A 22,256-nucleotide genomic window follows, 5' to 3' on the forward strand; every position below is an offset into this window, starting at 1 on the left:
AAACATAAAAACATTTTAACTGTCACAATAAAAGAGCATCAATGTTATCTAGTTATCAGATACTGATATGAGCTTTACAACTATCAAATAATCATAAAAAAAAATTTTTTTAAATCACAGAGTCTTTCAGAATAAAAGCCCTCAATAGTAAATGTTTGTAGCTTGTATCTATTGAGGGTTTTAACTTCCAGCAAGCAGCTCAGTTCCATTCAGAAACCTTCATTCTCGCGTGGAAATCCAACTGTATAACAACAATAATAACAACAACAACAACAACAACAACAACAACCTGATATTTCCCGTTTATTTCCTCGGCGCCGCCTCCACCTGGGTCAAGGTGACTGCTCCGTCACCGTGGAGCTGTGGAGGACGGGACTGTCTCCAGATATTACCGATGTCAGGAATCACTGGTCTCCGGGTGCATTAGGAGATTACATGCTTCAGTAGTGTCTCAGCAGGCAGAGTGAAGGATTCATTTCCTGCCGCAACCGCTTCACGTTGATGCACCTCGAATGTCAGGCGTCGCACTGACCGGCAGCTCGGCACAACATCCAGAACATCTCATCACGTATTATTCTCTTCGGTAGAAAAACACCATTTATACGTTGACTTTTTGGAAAGTCAAGGACATTTTTGCCGAGCGTGTCCACGAAGTTACGACTCGGTCGAGATCAAAATCTGCGTTATCGTACGTGAAATATTTTCAAAAGTGTTTTTGGTTTGTAAGTTATAAATGAACTGTCTCCATTATGGACTGGTTGTTGTGCAGTACGAGGCTGCGTTCGCTGTAATCAGGTGTGTTGGCAGCTTTCTGAAGACGAGACCTTCAGGTTTTGTTGTTTCTTTGAACCCTGAAACGATCTGTTGTAAAAAACGTTCACATTCGGTTATTTTCTTTCTTGCCGTCCCTGCAGCCGTGACCTCTCCGCAGACTCTATTAGCATGGTTGATGAAACTGTCAGAATATCACACGGCTCTGAATAACATTCCCTCCTCCCCCTCTCTCTCTCCACCTCCCCCTCTTCCTCTTCCTCCTCCTCCTCCTCCTCCTCGTAACACCAACTAAAACACAGCCGCAGAATAACGCCGAGCTCATTACAGCCGAGGAAACATAATCACACAGTGGACGCAGAATCCATCACATCACATCCACTTTGTTTGATTTACTGTCGCGGCGCTGTGATCTCGCTGTTTTCGGAGGGAAGGCCTATCAGCTGCTCTGAAAACACAAACAATGACTTCGGTTCTCCGAAATAGAGGTGATGATTTGTGGGAAGAACTGAAGGATTGAAGAAGTTTCTGTGTGCAGCGATGGACACGGACAACGAGGAAGCAAAAACCTTCGTGAGTTACATCTCATACCTGCTTTAAAGCCGAGTGTTCCTGAGCCCGTGTGGTGATTTCCACTGATTCCTCCCCCCTCCACTGTGAGCGGGCGTGTTTGTCATGTTGGAGGACCCTGTTGCCATGGCGCCACAGTTCAGCTGGTTTGTGTTTTCTGGGTTTCAAAAAGACGCAGCAAAAGACTAAATACAACAGGGAGGGAAGGACAATGAGGGACAGGTGAAGCGAATCAGGGGGCGGGGCCAACAATCGCTGCATTCAAATGGGATCGTGAAGAGTCCATATGAGCGACGACTTTGAAACTCTACATTTTACACATTATTTTAATGACATGATATTTGATTTCCTGCCTTTTTACTGTTTATTGGATTTACTCTTTGTGAATTTATTGAAGTTCTTTGGTTATTCTGAAGTACCCAGTTTAAAGAGCCATTTTTTATTATTTCACTGGCAGATTAAATCAGACTGAAAATGTTCATCAAGTGAAAACAGCAGTTTCGATATTCAAAAGATAAATCATTTCCTCTGACCTGCAGCTTTTTGCAGCTTTTCACCTCCACAAATCTCCAGATTTGTTCCACGTGAGGAAACTTCTGACGTGAACTTTATTTCTTTATCCATTCCCGGTAAACTCCATCATGTTCGTACTTTTTATCACTTTGTGCTCTGATGTTTGGACAGATAATAACTTCCCTCACTGGGACGGAGCCACATGCCGTTAACTTTTATCGCCAGCAGCACGCGGTCGTCACTAATGTGACTAATTTGGGAGTGGTCCGGTGGGGGAGGGGGGGCAGTGACTGATGGATCCAGATTCCTGCTCCTGGACTAAAGCAAACAATGAATGTCCTGAAAAGCCTGCTCTTATTTTTAGGGCCTGACTGTGTTTTTACGTAACGGGTCACAGTCGTAAGAATAGCTCCATCCATCACCGGGCAGCGCCGTCCCAACGCTCTGGGAACGAACGCTGGGATCACAGAGCAGCCCGGCTGAGCCAGACGGGACACGTTTCTACTTCCACCGTCCAAAACCGGGACGAGTCCACGAGGCGCTCGCAGCGGCGTCCATCCAACTTTCACAACGTGGTGTCGTTTCAAATCCAGAAAGTAAGAAGAGGATTCACGTCTGTAACCGACTCAAAACTTTTCACTCAGGAGGCAGAAATTTCTAATAAGGAAGAAATTTACAAATATTTCAACACTTTGATGGCGACAATTTGACAGAATGTGAACAAATCCAGGTTAAAACAGTCTTACAGTAAAGATCGGAACCTGTCTGAGGAGACTATTCAAATTAGAAAAGGTTTCGGACCTGATTAAAACGACCAGCTCATTTTATTTCGGCTTTTAATTGTTGCCGTGGTAACGTCAGATGGTCTGTAGCTGTAAAAACGGTGGCACCGAACGCTCCTTCAGGTGCTCCGTGGTCCGGCGGACGCTGAGCGAGGCGACAGATTGTTGTGGAGAAACGTCGGCTCGGTCACGGATGGCGGTTGCGTAACGGTTGAACGGGCAGAACGGGCGCTCGGCCCGCGGACCGGCGCCAGCAAGGGGCCATGTGGCGGCAGGACGATGACTCGGCAGGTTCTGGACAGACTCGGCTCACCTCCACGACAACATGTTCAGGAGGGCAGCAGGATATGAAACGGTGCCGCTGTAGTTATACTGATAATACAGGCTCATGTTGATATTTTATATGAATATTTATTCAAAATATATTGATAAAAAAAAAGTCCAAACATCAGGGTCAGAAACATGAAACAAATTTAGACATCGAACCTTTTAGTTGTTAAATTGTATTAATGTGTTTTTATTTGTTTATTTCATTTTTATTTGTCATATTTTACACCATTTTTAGTTTTATATCCATTCTGTAATTTGAAAGATTTTTCTTTAATTGTGTTAGAATTATTTTTACTTTTTGCTCTTCCTTGAAAACACTTTCTATTATTATTTGTTAAAGGTACATATAAATTAAAGTTATTTATCATTTAGGCTATTTTACATCGTCTTTTTACATTTAATTAAGCACCTAATTTGTTTTTAACAATGTTAAAACCTAAATATTACACTTGTATTTACCATGTTAAGGGTTACATTTATTTATAATATAGCTGCGCATATAAATGAACAAATTATTTTTGTACCAGTTTGTATTCACGGTAACGTGATGCTGCAGATCAGCATCGTCTTCAATACTGGAGGCTCGAACGAGACTGATTGAAGAACCCGTGTTCATACAGTCTAAAAGAAGGAGGAGCTTCCTGATCTGGAACATTTGCAGGCTGTTAACCTGCAGACGTCTTATCGCCTCCATCTGCAGCAGAAGAAATGAGGTCTGAAGCAGAATTCATCCACAGCCTCCGTCCCCGGAGGGGGGATTTACCTGCCGTGCCAGACAGTTGGTAGCCGTGGCAACCTGGGACCGTCCTCTCCTCTGCCTCCAGCAGCAGAGATTGACCCGTCACATCCCATCACGCGGCGCCGAGCAGCTCGCAGGTCGTCAGCGGCGGTCGAACACCTCCTGACAACACGGCGGCGCTGCAGGTGCGATTCAGGCAACAGGAAGTGACACGTAAACAACGGACGCGTCACCGCTTCATCCCGCTGTACAGAAGGGAAGACAAAAGATGTACGAAATGTGGCTGCCATGTTGTTCTGGTCGTTCATAACCAGGAGTGACCGGGAGGTGGAGAAAGTATTTAGGTCCCGCCTTCTGCCCCGCCCACATGTGAGCACACACCAGTTGAACTATGACACCATCTCGTCTGTCCTGGACTCTGATCATTTTACAGATAAACATATTGAATAACTGTTACCCGTGTAGCTAACTCACTCATTATTAACTACTGTTCGTCCTCACATCGGTTACAGTTCCTGCGCTCCTATTGGTCAACGTCACGGACACAAAGCGGAGGTCGTCCTACGAAGCGATTGAAATAAAGTGTCTTCTTTTAGTTGGGACGTCGGTGGTCGTCCTCTTTGATCGACTCTACGGAATTAAAACCAACGACTCATCGATTTCAGCCGCGACGTCGTTTCATGTCGGACTGCTGCTCCGCTAACGAGGACGAATTTTTTTTAAATTTGTTTTAACGTGACAAAAGATTTAATAATAATGTGTTCAAATCAAATGGACTATTTCTCTAAACACTCCCCAGCAGCTCGACTTTTGACCTAATTAATCAATGAACTACATAAAAAGATAAAAACGAAGCCCAGTGGCCTGAGTGGGTTTTTAGATGGAGTTTCCTGGTTATAAATATCACTCTTTAATTAGTGACGTGATCAATAGACTCCCGGTGGTGTTATCGGAGGTTCTTGACCTCTGACGACCTCTGCTGACGTCTCTATTTGAATAAAGCATCCTCGTTATGAGCTTCAGGTAGCATCTCATTTTTTATTTCCGTCTTTATTTCCTTTAATCCGAACGATGAAGATGACGGATGAGTCGTCGAGCAGGAAGACGGACGGCAGAAACACATTAGAACCTTTTTCTCTTTGTCCGTGTGGGAGGCAGTCGGTCCCTGAACCGCCGCGACGCCGCCGCCTCTCGGCTTCACATAATGAACGGGAGCGAGTACAATTATTGCAATTACCCGCAGTGAGATGACCCCAATCACAGCATTCAAGAGAAGCAATTAAAACCGAGGTGGCAGCGACGGGTACTTTACTATCAGCATTTCACAGCTCGCAGGTTTTTAAGAGTTTCTGGAGGACAGAAACCACCAGGTTTTGTAAATATGAGGGTATTTTTGTCGTTGTATTATTAAGAGAATAAAAAGTGTTCAATGTTGTAAAACATTTTAGTTTTTGCCTCTTTCTGCCGTTAAATTCCTTTTTTCCCGTTTATCCTCGAGTCGATCGGCCTTCACGTCGTTCTTCGCCCTGCGGGCTGGACGGTCGAGATGGTTGCGAGTGATTGTTTCCTTGACAACCAAAGATCAGCCATGTGATTGTTTCAGTTTTCTTGGACTTTGGCTGTCGTCCATGTTTGTTTGGTTTTCAGGCTCATTCAAAGAAGCTTCGAGTCGTTATCGTACGCGGACGTCTGTCTTCAACGGCTTTTTATAGTTGTTACAAAATGTTGTACAAGTTGTGTGTTTTTTTAAAGCCTTTTGTGTTTTAGGGTATTATAGCTGAACTTTTTGATGAAAAGCTGTCTTTCCACTCGGAACCGAAACCCTTTGACTTCCTTTCCCCTCGTTTCCACTGGAAGAACCAGTTCTCGGTTTGTGGTTTTTAGTCCCGGCTCGAGGTGCCTTCTCTCTAAACCTTCAGGAGCTTCCACAGTGAAGAGCTTCACTGCTTTGAGAGTCACTGAGGGTTGCCGGGTTCATGGTAGTTAATTAGCTTTATCTTCCCGAGGCTTTCACAACTCACAAATTGCTGGAGGAACTTTTTTACCTCTCGAGAAAGTTCCTGGGAAATTAAATCCTGAACATCCAACTTTTTTTTTTTACTTTAAAAAAAAAGACTGAAAGTTGTTGGTTGGGTTTCGTTCTGGATGCAGTCTGAAGGAGCGATCGTGTTGGTGTCGGAAAATAATTTAGTTCATCTGACTCATGAGGTTTTTGTGATTCGAAACGATGTATAATTTGGTGTCGATTCTTTTGAAAAGGAAAAGCAACAGAATTTGAAGTGATAAGTTGTGGAAGACTTGTGCAAATCTTTACTTTAGCCTGTTAGCATGCTAACATTTGGAGTCCAGTTAGGACTGTTAGTACTTCTGCTTTATCATAAACCAAAGTATTGGACACATTAAAATGGTGATCTGATGATGGTGAGATCTCCAAAATGACAACAATTCATCCTCTGGGGAACACAAACGTCTAAACTTACTTTTTTGTTGGTGTTATTGAGGTGCAATATTTCTATCAAAACTTCAAACCTTGTCTTGGTGCTGAAGTCAAAGTCTTTAAGATTCATCCTCTGGGGATCACGAATGTTTGAGTGAAATTTCACTGAAATTCATCCAGTAGATGTTGAGATGTTTCTCTCAAAGCTTCTTGGTGGCGTTAGATGAAATATCTTCTGGGGAGCACGAATCAGACTAAAGTTGAGTGCCAGTTCCTGTTATATCAGTTCAGATATCTGAGTGTTGGACTGAAGATGAACGTACACATTTTGTCAGAGATGGAAACTCCCAGCTTTCCTGACAGATGATTGGCTGTCAGCAGCCCCCCCTCCCCCTTGTCTCTCTGTCAACCGTCTCCGATGTCTCACTCATGAAGCAGTAACTGTCTCTGCCCTCGTTAACAGCGCTGAGGTCAGAGGTCAAAGGTCGGGCTTTCCCTGGGTGATGCAGCGGGTCGGGCGGTGACGGAGATCGGTTGGTTCTCGCTCCACCGCGAGGAGACCAGAAGTTCTTCCATCAAGCATCATAAAAAACGTCTGCGATGAAGTCGCCCTTTGCTGCATTTGAAGTGAAGGAATTTGGTCGGCGGCTCCGTTCTCTCCGCTGACGGACCGTCAACCGGCGACTTCCATCTCTGACCCCTCGTGTCGTCGTCCGAGGAGCATCGCAGCATCAATCACAGCAGGTCGCCGCAGGCGGGCCGTTCCAGCTTCTATTACCCAGCATGCTCTGGAGTCCATCAGCGGCCACGCATCATCCGTCTGAACCGCCGCCGCCGTAACCTCGTCCCACGTCACGAACCCAACGCACAACTATCGAGGTTGGGGAGAGTGGAGGAAGGACAGAAATCAATAATGAAAACCCTCCCGGCTGCACCGCTCTGATGAACACATGAAACACACACAACAGGAAGTGGAGATCCAGGAAGACGGACAGAGGTCAGGTGATCTGCAGACCAAACGAGATGGAATAAATCAGAAGTATTAACTGGTTGTCATTTACAATAAATTCACACTTTAGCCACTAAGATTTCCACGCAGCTCCCAACAGCACCATCTTGATTTGTTTGGGAGCCTGAAGTGACCATATTTGGAGGAGCTGGGGGAGGAGCCATCCCCCTAGTGGCCCTCAGTGGTAATGTATTTTAAGGCGCTTAGCTTCACTTTTCAGACCCGGAGACCAGGAACATTTTTATGTTTTATTGTTATGTCGTCTGTGTTTAGTATTAATAGTTTTATGACGCATCTTCGACAGCAGCTTCATCTGACGAGGCTCCGTGATCGACGGCGGCTGGAGAACTATTTTCTGGACATTAGTTTTGTCATGAATGGTGTTCAGCTCTTCCTCCCGAACACAAACACACTCTTCTATCATTTATAACGATTCACCTCGACAGCCTGCTGCTCTGTGAAGGATGTCGGATTCACCTTCTTATCAAAGACGAAGGAGACGGACTCCAAATCTGTCGGGAGTCCTTATTAAGAGAGACACGACCGAGCAGATAGCGGAGGAGGACATATCTCAGAGGACAGATCAAACAGGAACATCCTGTTGGTCAGAAATATTTTGAACGAGGGAGGAAATCATATTTCTATGTAAACCTGGAGTTTATCAGAAATCACACCAAAATAAATTCCTCAGATTCTGATGATCAGTCAGACGGCATCAGATCAGAGTCGTCGATCATCTTTCTGTTGTTTGTGTCTGGATTTAATCGTCCAGGTGAATCAACCTGAGAAACCGTCTCTTCCAATGTACATGGAGTATGTAGGTTCGTTCTGTCGGTGTGTGAGAGTTAAAGAGTGATGGAGTTCAAACCGTGGGTAGCTGCATGTAAGGAGGACATGCTGTGCTGTGTGAAGGCCGCCAGATAAGAACAGTTGTTTTCCTTCGGAGCCTCGAACCAAAATCAATTAACTGCTGAGCGACTGAGATGAGTTAGTTTCCTCCTCAGCGCTCAACGAAGGCTCAACGGACGATCACACGAAGGGAATTCATAACATCCTAAACCTCACTAGATGTTCAACCTGAGCAAAACCACGGAGGACTGAAGGCCGTCTGGACGGGAACTAACTCACTCATTTTGATTCATTTGTTGCAAAGTTTGTTTCATCGAGTTGCTTCATTTCTTTCTGTTTTCAAGAAGAAACAAACTCGTATCCAAAATTATTAGATTTTTTTAATCCTTCTCCTAAATAAACGGGAAAAATCAGCTTGTTTCCGTCACGGAATTTGGTGATATCTGGATTTAAAGCGGTTCATCTGAGCAGATGTCGAGATGATGTGACTTTTTGTTCACGTCCAGTTTATCTGAATGAAAAACTCTTCACCTCCAAACGAAGTCGTTGGATCAGAGACATAAAACATCATCTTTTATAATTGATGACGTGGTCTATGAAGAGAGTCACTGCCAAGTGTTGCCGTAAATATGGAGCTGGAAAGGTTTACTGAAGACACGCTATGCCCCCTTTTTATGGATATATGTGTAAATATATATATAATTTTAGTATTATTGTTGCTGACAGCAGTGAGAGCCTCCTTCATATGTCCGGTCAGGATATTCGTTGTCGTCATTTGTTGTTTGTGAAGCCTCGATAGAGTTGTTCATTTATTGTAATATTGTACATTCATTATTTTTTGTATAGAATCTGTATTTATCAATAGAAATACTTCAATAAATGTAGAAGCACCGTGAGACTGCAACCAACAATTATTTTCATTTTCAGAACATCTAATGGTTGATATTTCTGCGATGGTCCCAGTAGGATCGGTGTTGATCGGTGACTCCTCTTCATCTGTCTTTGGTCTCCACCGCGTCTCTTCAGCTTTATTCACCAGTTCGTCTCTGCTGTTTGCTGCCGATCAGGTCGTCTTCAGATGTTTTATCAGAGCTTGTTTAATGAATTCTGGAACCGCTGAGACCGAATCAGACAGTAAATGTGCCATAAAACCAAAACTAGGAGCTAAAAGAGGCTTCAAACCCTCCATGGACCTGCAGCGGTTGTAGTTTTCTGTGTGGTGCTGCATGTGAAGTTCAAGGTCTTCAGGGAGGAAACGGTCGAAGCAGAACAGCTGCTGACTGCTCCAGAAATATCCCGTGTATCCTGATTACGGTTTATTGAGCGGATCGCTCTGCATCAAGTCGTCGCTCTGCAGAGGTCGTCGGGCCGAGATAACGCACCTTAACTCGTCTCAGTCCTTTTCCGTCCTTCGTCGCGGCCCTCGGACATCCTCAGCCTCGGGTTTCTCCTCTCTCTCAGACTCCCTGCGGTCTCCATCAGGATACGAGCTGAAACTGAAGCCCTCCGTCCTTCTTCATCACACTGTGGCATGAACGATGTTTTTACCGCCGAGCTGAAAAAAGCTTAAACACCAAAGTTACTTTGGTGACCTCTGGACCTCTGCTGTCTTTGATCTGACAGGTCAGAGGGACGAGATCTAATAAACACACTTTACACTGATAATTATAGATACTGATGACCACGTTTACTGTGAATATTCAGAACATCACGTGAAATAAATCAGAGATGTGGCTGATGATTTGGCCTCTTCACCTCCAAGTCGTCCTTTGAACGGAGTCTCTGGCGTTCAGCGATGAGGAAGCTGAAGGTAACGACTGAACATGGTGAGCCGGATCTTTCTGTCCAGAGGACGATGATTATCTGAAACGCTGTGCAGCTGAGGAGGAACAGAAACCACGAGATCTGGAGGAAACCAGCCGGCCGAAGGGGAAATAAAGCTCATGGATGGAGATGCTAGCTGTCACTCAACGAGTTATGTCATTTACTGGATGTCTGAGCTGCCAGCGAAGGTGTCGGCAGGAGGTGAAGCCCCGTCTGTCGGCCCCTCGACCTCCGGACGACGACTCCTCTTACTCCCCGCTTTGATCCGTGCGGGAGGTTTGGGTTTCCCTCGTCTGAAAATAGCGCCGATGAATGTGTGTTAAGGAACAGCTCTTCCCGCCGCTCCGGTTCAGAGGAAGACAAATCCTCCGAGGTCCGAAGGAGCGACTGGAACCGACGGAAAGACGGACGGAGGTCTTGTTGACGTTGTTTAGAAACACTTTGCGTCTCTTTAAAGTGATTTAAACGGTCATGGAAGTTCACGTTTGGTTGGATGTTCAGATGATATATTGTAATTTTAGTCACGTAGAGTTTGTCTTCGTAACTTAGATAACAGCCAATGTCTGAGGAACATGTCGAGCCTCATCCTTTCCTGTTGCTAAATGTTAGCCTCTGTGGCTTCTAGACGGCCTCCACGCTACTGTTGCCTAGCAACAGTGTTTCTACAACTTAACCACTTGAACACTAAACATACGATGGATGTAATACGACTTTCAATGCTGTAACCACGAGTTCCATTTGAAGGCAGGAAGTGTTGATATTAGCTCGTGGTGACGGGTGTTCTGGGTAAACAGAGAAGAGCTCCACGCTGAAGCTGAAGCAGCAGCCGAGTTCTCGGGGCGTCGAGACGTAACCGTCACTCCATGATCAGAGTGGAGGTTTCTTTGAAATTAGCTGCGAGTGATTGACAGCTGGCCACGCACCCTCTGCAGCTCGGGAGGCGGGAGCTGACAGACGTGATAAATGGTTTGTAATAAACTGTCGAGTTGGTAGCTGAAGCTTCCTGTTAGAGACGGAGGAGATGGCTGCCGATGTGTCCAGGCTTTTATTGCTTTTATTGTCACATCGGCAAAACCCAGTGTCATACCGGGAGGGGGAGGGGGGGCTGAGGGTCGCTCCTTGTCAAGGACCTAATTACCTGCAGAAGAGTGGGAGGGGTGGAGGAGGGGAGGGGAGGGGAAAAAACGGAGACCTCATGTTTCCTGAATCGATCGTGAGTGACAGCTCGACGTTTCGCTTTTTTATCGAGTCGGCGTTTTTACATCAAACTGATTAAATGCACAACATAACTTGGACGCTGAAAATAATCCTTAAATATGACTGTAAAAGTTTCAGGCTTGGCTGAGAGTCAACAATAAATAAATGATGTTTATGAAACATCAGTTGTGAGAACAATAATGCATGAAACCCACAGAAGAATATTTATAGTTTTAAATGTTTTCATGAATCTATTCTCACAGAAGTTCAATTCAATTGATTATTAATGAATCATTTGTTCTTTCACAAAATATTGTTGAATTAAATAGAAATATTGCAAGTAATGTAGTTTTATCGGCGTGTGATGGAGGCGTCGCCGCCTCGTCGTCGTCTCATCTCGAGCTGCAGTTTTGTTTTTACAAAAAACAGCTTCAGCACTTTTTGGTCATTTTTTCTACTCGGAGGTTCTCGTGAGCGGCTGCTGACGGGCAGCGAACAGGTGCAGCGAACAGGTGCAGCATGCAATCAGTCCTCTAAGTTTAGACCTCCCCCCAACCCCCACCCCCACCCCTCCCCTCCACCACCAGCTGAGCATTCCTGCCGCTCCTCTCACGATAACAATACAGCAGCTCGGATGACGGACGCTGAAAAGCCTCCTGCTGCCACCTCGCCAAGTTTCGGTCCACCGTGTGACCTCTGACCCGTGAAACGACAACAATCCTCCACACATTCGTCACCGTGACTTTTAGATTTGTCCAGTTAATGTTTGAACGAAGTCTCAAGGACTGATTCATTTCCATTCACACGCATCGCCTCCAAATCATCCAAACGGTCCGACGTTCACCAACGAGCAACGACAACATTCACGCTTTTATTTGTGTGTACTCTTTTTTTGTAGTTTGACTAAAGCAACACTTAGACAGAAATGAGTTTACCTCTGAAGTTAATAATCCAACACCCCACATACACAGAGCTGTACTCACATACACATTCATTTCATTACATTTTGTCAGTTTTTATTTTAAACTTCATTTGCATTTCAAAAGTTTCCATCCATGTCTCTCCAAACTCGTATATATGTATAATATATGTAGTAAAGATTTGAAGGATTTTGTCCAATAAATTGGGTTCTGATGGACCGATGTGGCGACCAGCAGCAGTCGGTTTGTGAGCAGCCGTTTTTGAAGCCTCAAGTTCGGCTTTTCGACCGTTGCCATGTTGTTATTTTCCAAAGTGACCACATTTGGACAAGCTGGACCTGTTATGGCGTTGGGTTCAGAAAAATGGGTCGTACACGAGATCACGGTGACCTTTGACCTCTAAATTTGGATCAGTTTATCCCCGAGTACAAGTGAACGTTTGTTTCAAATTTGAAGAAAGCTCCTCCAGGAGTTCTTGAGATATCTCGTTTACAAGAGGGAGACACAAAGCCTCCGAATGTCAACTAGAGCGGCGGAGATGAACAGCAGCTGGATGTGGAACCATGTTCAGCTCACCACGGTCACCAGTACCAGAACCATCAATAAGATGGAGCGAACCTGCAGCAGTTGAAGGGTTCAGGAACATCCTGTGATAAAGACGTTTTGTCTCCTCGGCTGCTCTCAGACAGGATTTCATCAAAATTTTATTTGAAGGACTTGTCACATCCTTTTACGGATGTTCGCTGACTCAACCAGACAGACCAGAACCGCCGCCGCACACCGAACGGTCGGCAGGATTTTACCTGCTCGGAGCGAATACTGAGCGACAGGAAGTCTGACGGAGGGAAAAATATCTGCCCCCCCCCTTAACCCCAAAAACTCAACCAACGTGGTTCCTAACAGAAGCACTTTTCCATTATTTTTGTATTTGTGTGTTTTTGTGCCGACCCAGTGAGACCTCCTTGTTTTGAGTGAACTGAAGGAAGTCACGGTGTTTCTGACCGCGCTCTCCGTCACATCTGATGTGTCTTTTATATTTCTTTGATTGTTCTTTTAGTTTGCGGCCCCCGTCGGGTTGGCTGGCGTACAACACCGACCTGGTTGAAGGTGCCGCGGCTCTCCGGTGGTTCTTGGGTGTAATTGGCCGCTGTGGTTTCTTCCAGCTGTGAGACCTGCTGAGGTAAACAGCTGGTTCAAACCTTTGATCCGAGCCGTGGAGACGCTTCACTGGATTTCTTTCCAGTCTGTCAGAAGTGAAGGTACAGACACCAGCTGGCCCAGTTCCACCGCACCATCGTGTGCACTGTTCTTCATATGGTGAACAAATACATGATTTATTTCCCCATTTTTGTTTAATTTTAAATTTTTATTTCAAACCCAGTGGGTGGTGGATTTCTCTTAATAACCTGTTTTATTCTCTTCGTACACTTTATACCATGTTTTTTGAAAGAGATATATGATTTTGCTGTGATATTATTTTACAATGCTTATATTATAAATACTAACCGTATGCTAATTTGATCTTTTGTGTAAATGTATATTTTCTAAAATTGCAAGCTTCTAAAAAAAAATGGCAAAGATTCCTTGAATTTCCAATAATTATTGTGATCGCAGTATTTCCCGGAGGAGCAAGCCAGCTGCATTATATCATTTATTTATTCTCTATTAGTATTTGAAGAAAAGAAAAATATCTTGAACGTGGATCTCCAGTGATTAAAATCTGAAACAGCAGCAGCTCGTTTTATCTGCGACGGCTCCGGCGGCGGTCGTGACATGATTTATGGTGGTTTAGATTGAAAGTGCAAACCCCCCCACCCCCCACCCCCACCCCGATACTACACATACTACACACATGTGCATGAACACACTCTGATTGCTGTTCTGCCGCGTTGAGGAGGGCTCGTCTCTCTGCAGCCGGTTTATCTCGTGGCACGCCGCTTCTGGCTTCATGATCTCAGGGGGGTGTTGTGTGTGTGTGTGGGGGGGGGGGGGTATAACAAAGAGCGGCTCGACTGCAGTCAAACTCAATTAACCACGAGATCTCACAGGAAAACGGTGCGACGCTCAATCACGCTCGCTGAATGCTGATCAGCTCAACCGAAGACAAGCTTCTGATTTAAATACAATCTTTTATACAAACACATTATTTCCTCCATATTTGTTGTGTTGTTCATCAGTCTTGATATTCTGTACGTTGTGTGTCCACATTCAGCTTCAGGATATTTTATTTTCCTGAAATTATGAACAGCACCAGTTAAGTCATTTTCATGTCCAGTATATCAATAAATATATCAAATTTATTAAATAATAGTAATTTGGGACATTTTTAAAAGATCTGTCACAGGTGGTTTTCTGTGGTTAGTTTGTATTTTTTTTCAGATTTTTCCAAAATTGTTAAAGAAATTTTAAATTGTATCCACAGTCCAAAAGCCTCCGGCTTTCCAATCAGATCGGTCAGATCCACCTCTGGCTCCTCCCCCAGCTCGTCCAAATATGGTCACTTCCTGCTCCAAACCGCTCCGAACTAGCAAAGATGGTGACGGACAGAATCTGAACTGGAGGATTCATAACGTTCACGAACCAACGATGACATCACTGATGGTTGATGACATCACTGATGGTTGATGACGTCACTGATTGAAACCGCCCGTTGAGCCACAGTAATTAAGTCATCAGCCGAGGCCTCCACCTGTTTATCAGTTTCATCAGGATGCGGTGTTATCTCTAATAAAAAAAACTCCTTCAGACAACACTGAGGCTTCACACACACACACACACACACACACACACACACACACACACACACACACACACACACACACACACACACACACACACACACACACACACACACACACACACACACACACACTCAGTAAATGCTGCCCAGGTATGTTGATTTTATCTTTATGTTTTTAGGACCTCCTTTCATGACCTGCCGATGAGAACCGGTCGTGGTTCCGTGATGAGTCGTGTTCATGTTTTATGGGACGGTTATAAAGAATCTGTAAAACAAACAGGAAGCCGGACATAAGAAGTCCCCAGTGAGGATAACTGTGGGCTGTTCATGCAAGTTATCAGATAAATTAGTCAATGATCAACTTCCTTATTGATCGTTCCAGTGGAACGTTTGTACCACCGATGGATGAGATCATATTTAGAGAGTCGTTAAGTCGTTTTCTGAGTCCTACAGTAACCGAGTGTCGACGTGTCTGCTGCGTCGCTGTTGGTCAGGCTAGCTTTGCACTCTCGGGAAACTACTTTCATTCGGTTTAGCTACCAAAACTAGCGTAGTTCGGGGTTCAGAAGAGATCGTGGGTTTTGTTGAAAGAAGTCATTTTTACGTGACTTACTTATGTACATTAGATCAATTAAATACGTTACGTACGAAAAATAAATCAATGAACGTTGACTTTTGCTTTCTGACATATTCCAACACGGTTCATCGACCGTCATCACACGACCTCCTTCGACCGCGGTCGAGGATTCGTTTCCTTCACACGATGAGGTCGAGACGAAACGCGAGCCGAACACGGCGTCCTCCGGTGGACGGACGGGTGTATTACACCCTGCGGCGATCGGTCAGGTGTTTTGGGTTTCCCTCCTCCCGCCCGCCCGCCTGTTCACGCTCGGTTGGTTTGTGCGGTCGTTGTGTCACCGCGGCTCCAAACGTTCGGTCGGCGGCGGTTCGCCCTCTTCGTCTTCACTGCGGCGCCGTTGTGGCAGATTTTCCCGCCACAGCTGGAGATCCTGCAGCGACAACAAAGCATGAAAATGTCCCATTCGACACGCTGAGCTTAAATCAAGGTTTTCCCAAAAACATGCAGCCGCTGATCCTCCGCTTCCTCCTGCAGCAGCTTCAGAGGACGACGTCGGGCTGAAGCGGAGAAATCCTCCCAGATTTCTGAATCCTCTTCAAAGCAGCGAGTAAATCTCTGCGTGAGGACGAGCTCGGCCTCGGCTCCTCCAGAAATAAACGCTGGAGGAGGGACCGGAGCTCTCGAAGGTAATTCAAGAGGCCCGCTCGTGCTGTACGGGAGGAAACACATCTGGAAATAATTAGCGCCGCGCTCAAAATCCCCCCCGAGGACGAGTAATAAGTGTCTAATATTGGTTCCCTGGTACGGCGTGTACACGATGCTGATTAGTGTCTGATGGTCCGCTGACCTCCGTCCACCAGCACAAATACACAAAGACATCCTAAAGATATTTGTTACAGTCGAAGAGATTAAAACAAGTGGAAAATATCTGATTTAAATTCAATACAAACAGACTCAAAGTTTCCTCAAACAAAGTGAAGCTCAGTGTTTTCAGTTTATTGAGGCCTTTTGAGTCAAAACTACACGTTCATCGCTGCCTGTGAAGGTTTTTATGTCTTTTTTATAAAAGCAAAAGAACATAATTTTACATGAATTTGTTGCTTTATTGCAAACAGATTTTTGACTCCTGTAGCAGGTGACGTTATCTCGATTACAGCTGATTTGATCTTATTTAGGCTACGGCTGCTAATGTTAGCTTGTTTATGCTAACGTAGTTTCTAATGTTAGCTTGTTAAGGCTAACATGGCGGGTGACATTACCTTGTTTAAAGCAGCTAACATCGCCACCAACATTACTGTTACAAAATACAAGCTTATGTCAAAATACATTCATTGATTGGTTAAAAACTTCTGCCGTTGAATTTTATTTTTCAGAATTATAATTCACGTTAGAATTATGTTATAATTTTAGCAGCATTGGTCTAAATACCTTTAATATCTGGGACAGTGACATCCTTAATTTAGTCATGATAAACATCATATTCTCAAAACGTTTGAACCTGCTGGTGCTGAGAAAGCGCTAAATGTTCCGTTGACCGATTAAAAGAACCCAAACAACACGTTCCTCTCTGCCCTCCTCGTCTTAAAGCCTCGATGTGGGAACACGTTCACAAACCGGCGGGCCGAGCAGGTGCCGACGTCTTCTGCTGGTGGGCGCCGGCGACGCTTTTATTGGTTTATTTTTACCACCGAGTCCGACCCAGGAAGGAAAAGATGGCCTGAAAAAAGTTCCTACTGACGACAAACTGAGCTTTTACAGCAACGGACCGGGCTGATTTAGGTAGTTTTATTAATTAGTTTGTCTTTTATTTTGAAAAACGTCAAAATTCTCCTTTAGTTTGTTTATTTTGTGAAAGGTACTACACTATTATAACAAATTCAAATTACAAATCAAACGAAAACAGATTATCTCTGATACTGAACTTTATTTTTTGTAGTGACATCATGGATCAATAAGTGTTGATGGATTTGAGCACGTTCGTAACCAGGAGAAGTTGTTTCATCTTCAGCTCTCTGCACTTTTCTTTTTTATCAGCTGGTGAATTCTTCAGAAAAGTGGAGCTGGTTTGATCAAACTGCAGCTGGAACTTCTTGTTCTGGGCGAGATGAGCGCCTCCTGCAGGGACGCGTGAAGCTTTTAATCGTTGGCGAAAAATTTGAAGTATTTTGTATCAGTTCTCATTTTGAAACTTTCGTGTCCTCTTCGAATATTTTTCTGGGTTTCAATGACAAAATTAACATTTACATTTACATCTATTCTTCAAAAGATGGTTTTCCTTAATTCAAACTCGATTGAGAAAAACAAATTGAGAAACTTTTTTAGAACAAAACACACTGAGAAACAGAATAAAACAGCAATAACAGAAACGTTTCGGTCCTCCAGGTTTTCCAAAGCAACTTTTCCTTGCTTGTTTTAATCAGTCTTATGAATTGTTCTTTGGATAATTGTACTAAAAAAACCTCAATGAGTTCAGATCCAGTTTATAGTTTTTAGTGTTTTGTAATTTAAATATTTTCCCTTGTTGGTCAGAAAACCAAATCACCCATCCCATTACATTCTACAAACATTGTGTTTATTTGTGATAATCTCAAATTGTCTTCCTGTAAATAATGAAAAGATTTCACTTGATTTTAAAGCAGCCGATGTGAGACGTGAACGTTTCTGCTTCAGTCATTTGTTTATTCTGTTCTCAACACTGATTCTTACAATAACGGTTTGTTCCTTTATGAGTCATAAACTCAGCTCAGTCCACCGCTGCAGCCGCTTCCCATCAGCTGATGCTGGAGATAAGCTGAGGACGCTCTGTGAAGCCCGTTTCTCTCAGATGGAAGCCGTTGTGTTGCGTCAGCTGACAGGTGCTCCGTGTTCGTTGGACTGCGGCCGCAGAAAAGCTGCCAACTGCGACCAGGGTGGCAGGAAGGCTGCAGCCGCATCGGGTCGGCCGGCCGGCCTGGAAAAAACCTAATGAGCATAAATAAGCGGGGGAACGCTCGGTCTGCAGAAATGTCTCCGCTGTTATTTCCTCACACTAGCAGACAAGTGGCTGCTTCTCAAGAGCGTCCTCTTCCTGAGTAAACAACATTAGAGCCGACACGCCCGGCAGTTTGTTTCCTGTCAGCAATTACTGGAGGCTAAAAGTGAAGGTTTCAAAGTGCAGCTTTGTTTTTTAGGAGCGTAGGACGGCGAGGTCACGTCCTCACGTCCTCACGTCCTCACGGCCTCACGGCCTCGCTGGAGTACGAACTGATTACGTTGAAGTTCTGCACCTCTGGGAACCAACTGATCCAGTTATTCACAAATCCAGCCGTGATGTGATACTCAGAAAGCCCCTCTTTAACATCTGATTTCTGATCCCATGTTTCCCGCCTCCACAATGTCGCTTAGTCAGCAATGTGGTGAGAGGAGCGTGAAAAGAACAGCAGAGAGGCAACGATAAACTGATCATCACCTTCATAGAGGAGGGTTTCCATCAGGACTCTGGTGTTAGATTGAATATGTTTTAGCTCAGTGTACCTAATAAACCGCCCTCTACATCAGCCGTTTAACTTCCTGTTTCCTGTCTGAGCCGTTCTCTCTCCTCGCCGCTTCTTTCCTGAGCGGTTAACCTAGAAAGCCGAGCGCCCGAGGACTCGTCCACGCCGCTCTGATGAAGGCCGAGCGGGAGCTTTTGGCATTTAGCTGCATGTTGTTGTGGGAAGTCGGCCATCTGTCATCCAGCAGGGCAAAGGGTTGGGGATGGCCTGGGGAGGGGGGGGGGGCTCCAGGCCTGGAGGAAGTATGTGTGTGGATAGGAGGGGGGGGGGCCTCTAGGCTCATTTCAACCCGTCCGTGACCACCTGAGCTCGGATGGATGAAGCTGCTGGATGAAGAGTCATCAGGCCTCCGTCACTCCCGTTTTCTCGCCTTCATCACGGTGATTTCTCGCTTGTCGTTTGCTTATCAGGCTGATTTCATTATGGGATGCAGCTGCCTCCATTTCAACCGTGTTGTGATTTTCTAATGACCTGATTGATTTCAGAGCTCTGCTGAATGAAGCGTCGGGATATTTTTAACCTCGCTGCTGCTCAGAACGAACGAGTTTCGACTCAGTCAGTTATTAATGATTGTTAATTAGGTTTGCATATATTTGGTTAAATCAAAGCGGTGAGCTTTGACCTGATGATGGCGCTGAATGAAAAATCGGAGAATCATCAAATTTATACGAATTTATCCTCCAAGTGTCTTAAATGTTTCCACCAAAGTTCATAGAAATTCATCAAGTGGTTGTTGAGATATTTTACTTAAAACCAAAAGTGTCAACCTGCTGGTGTTATATTATATTATATCATATTATATTATATTATATCATATTATATTATATTATATCATATTATATTATATTATATTATATCATATTATATTATATTATATTATATCATATTATATTATATTATATCATATTATATTATATTATATTATATCATATTATATTATATTATATTATATCATATTATATTATATCATATTATATTATATCATATTGTGTTATATTATATCATATTGTGTTATATTATATTATATCATATTGTGTTATATTATATTATATTATATCATATTATATTATATCATATTGTGTTATATTATATCATATTGTGTTATATTATATAATATTATATTATATTATATCATATTATATCATATTGTGTTATATTATATTATATTATATCATATTGTGTTATATTATATTATATTATATCATATTGTGTTATATTATATTATATTATATCATATTGTGTTGTATTATATTATATTGTGTTATATTATATTATATTATATCATATTGTGTTATATTATATTATATTATATCATATTGTGTTATATTATATTATATTATATCATATTGTGTTGTATTATATTATATTATATCATATTATATTATATTATATCATATTGTGTTATATTATATTATATTATATCATATTGTGTTATATTATATTATATTATATTATATCATATTGTGTTGTATTATATTATATTATATCATATTGTGTTGTATTATATTATATTATATCATATTGTGTTATATTATATTATATTATATCATATTGTGTTATATTATATTATATTATATCATATTGTGTTATATTATATTATATTATATTATATCATATTATATTATATTATATCATATTGTGTTATATTATATTATATTATATCATATTGTGTTATATTATATTATATTATATCATATTGTGTTGTATTATATTATATTATATCATATTGTGTTGTATTATTTCATATTGTGTTATATTATATTATATTATATCATATTGTGTTGTATTATATCTCTGGTCTCCGGTCCGGATGTCGTCTGTGTTTCGTTCTAACGTGGTTTGTTGAGTCTTTGTGTTTTTTTCTGAATTTGTTATCAGTGAAAACAGCAGCTTAATTCTGTCATGAAATCCCGGCTGCAGAGATGGAAGTGATTGTGGATGAATTCTCCTCTGACGTCCTCAGATTACGTGTCACCGTCCATCAGAGGGGACGTCTCTCCGTGACTCTGATAAATCGTTCGGCCTTCGACCCGCCGTCCTTCAGAGAAACACTGAGCGCTCGCCACCGCTGCGTCTCTGCGATAATTAATATTGTTGCTTTTATATAATTTATGAGGTGCAATCAAGTTGTTGAAACTTCAGCAGCATCCTTTATTTTCCATTTCCTATATTTTGAGTTTGAATCTGCAGACGTCATAAACTTTTGTGACCAGCTGTGTCCAGACGTTATAACTTTATTCTGTCGACCCCTCAACCTTTAAAATACATCGAGAACTGGAGCTTTATTTTCATAATTATGTCAAAAAAAAATACGTGGAATTTCTTTTTATGAGGATGACGACGGTCTATCGAAGCTGTGATGACGAGATGTGGAGGTTCAAATAAAAGAGACCTCGGTGGGTTGTTGGTTCGGCTCCAGTATTCATTTATTTATTTTTTGTATAAGTCCTGGACGTTGTTTCTTGTTTCATTTTAAATTTCCTGCCACAAATGTCCGTGTCCGTCCGAGAGATGAGAGGAAGCGGGAGTCCTGCAGCGCTCCGTCAGCCGGAGAGTTTCCCCTCGGCGTCGTGTAAGAAGTGTAAAGAGGCGGATTAGAGTCGCTGCTCTGAAGGAAGCCGGCTGTCGCTCAGCTTTCATGTCTTTTCTCGCTGAAACGGCTTAAAAGTGCCGGAGAAGAAAAAAGAGATGCGGCAGGAGCCGGCGCTTCGCTGGCAGCCGAAGCTCCGAGATGCGGTTTAATTGAGTGTTGGGTTTGTTTCCCGGCTCGTTGGCTCGGCCGCCCGTTTGGACAGAGAACAGTTGGACGCGTTCTGCCGACCAAACATGAAACCCACAAGAGGAGCAGCGCTGCCCACATGTAGGATTTATATTTAGCGTCTTGGTTGGGAGAGATTCTCAGATATCACCGAGCATTTCCACAAACAAAAGTAACTGTGAACTTGTATTAGTGCGTAAAGTACATTTATTGGAGTTCTTTTTTACTTCATTTTAAGTTTAATAAGGACAGTTTTCTGTCATCTAATTGGCTCAGACCCTCAAAGATCTTCCTACATGATCCCTTCTGGTGCAACGGCCAAACTAACCAGTCTCTGCAAAATTATTATTTTTTTAACGTCACAAACCTGCAAAATTATTTGTAAACACTTTATATTGAAATATTATCAGAGTTTGATGAGGTAGCATTTGGAAAGTCTAGAAGATAATCATCTTTTAATCTGTAACAAACAGGAAGTCTGATGGGAATGTCTTTAGTTTCGTAGTTATTTTTGATCATAAACTAAAGTGCTGGACACATTTTGACCTGATGAGGGCGCTGTGTGGAACCTCAGAGGATGACCAAAGTGACTGCGGTGCATCCTGACGGGAACATGAACGAGACCGACCAACGGACGTCCAACCTTTAGAGCTGCCGCAGGTCGAAAGATTCATCTCAGGTCAGATTCAACAAAACGAAGGAAC

The 22,256-nt window shown here is 43.0% G+C and overlaps 1 long non-coding RNA gene across 1 annotated transcript; it reads left to right on the forward strand.

Annotated features, from left to right (window-relative positions):
* Positions 1–1,104: 1,104 nt before the first annotated feature.
* Positions 1,105–21,201, forward strand: LOC138634013 (uncharacterized). Its single transcript, XR_011311929.1, has 3 exons — positions 1,105–1,344; positions 12,999–13,200; positions 20,673–21,201. It is a non-coding gene; the product is annotated as an uncharacterized lncRNA (long non-coding RNA).
* Positions 21,202–22,256: the final 1,055 nt, after the last annotated feature.

This window comes from Brachyistius frenatus, unplaced genomic scaffold (assembly GCF_029030835.1).
Source record: "Brachyistius frenatus isolate BFR_SWC_R1_liver_20210118 unplaced genomic scaffold, ASM2903083v1 Contig_244, whole genome shotgun sequence".
Lineage (NCBI taxonomy): Eukaryota > Metazoa > Chordata > Actinopteri > Embiotocidae > Brachyistius > Brachyistius frenatus.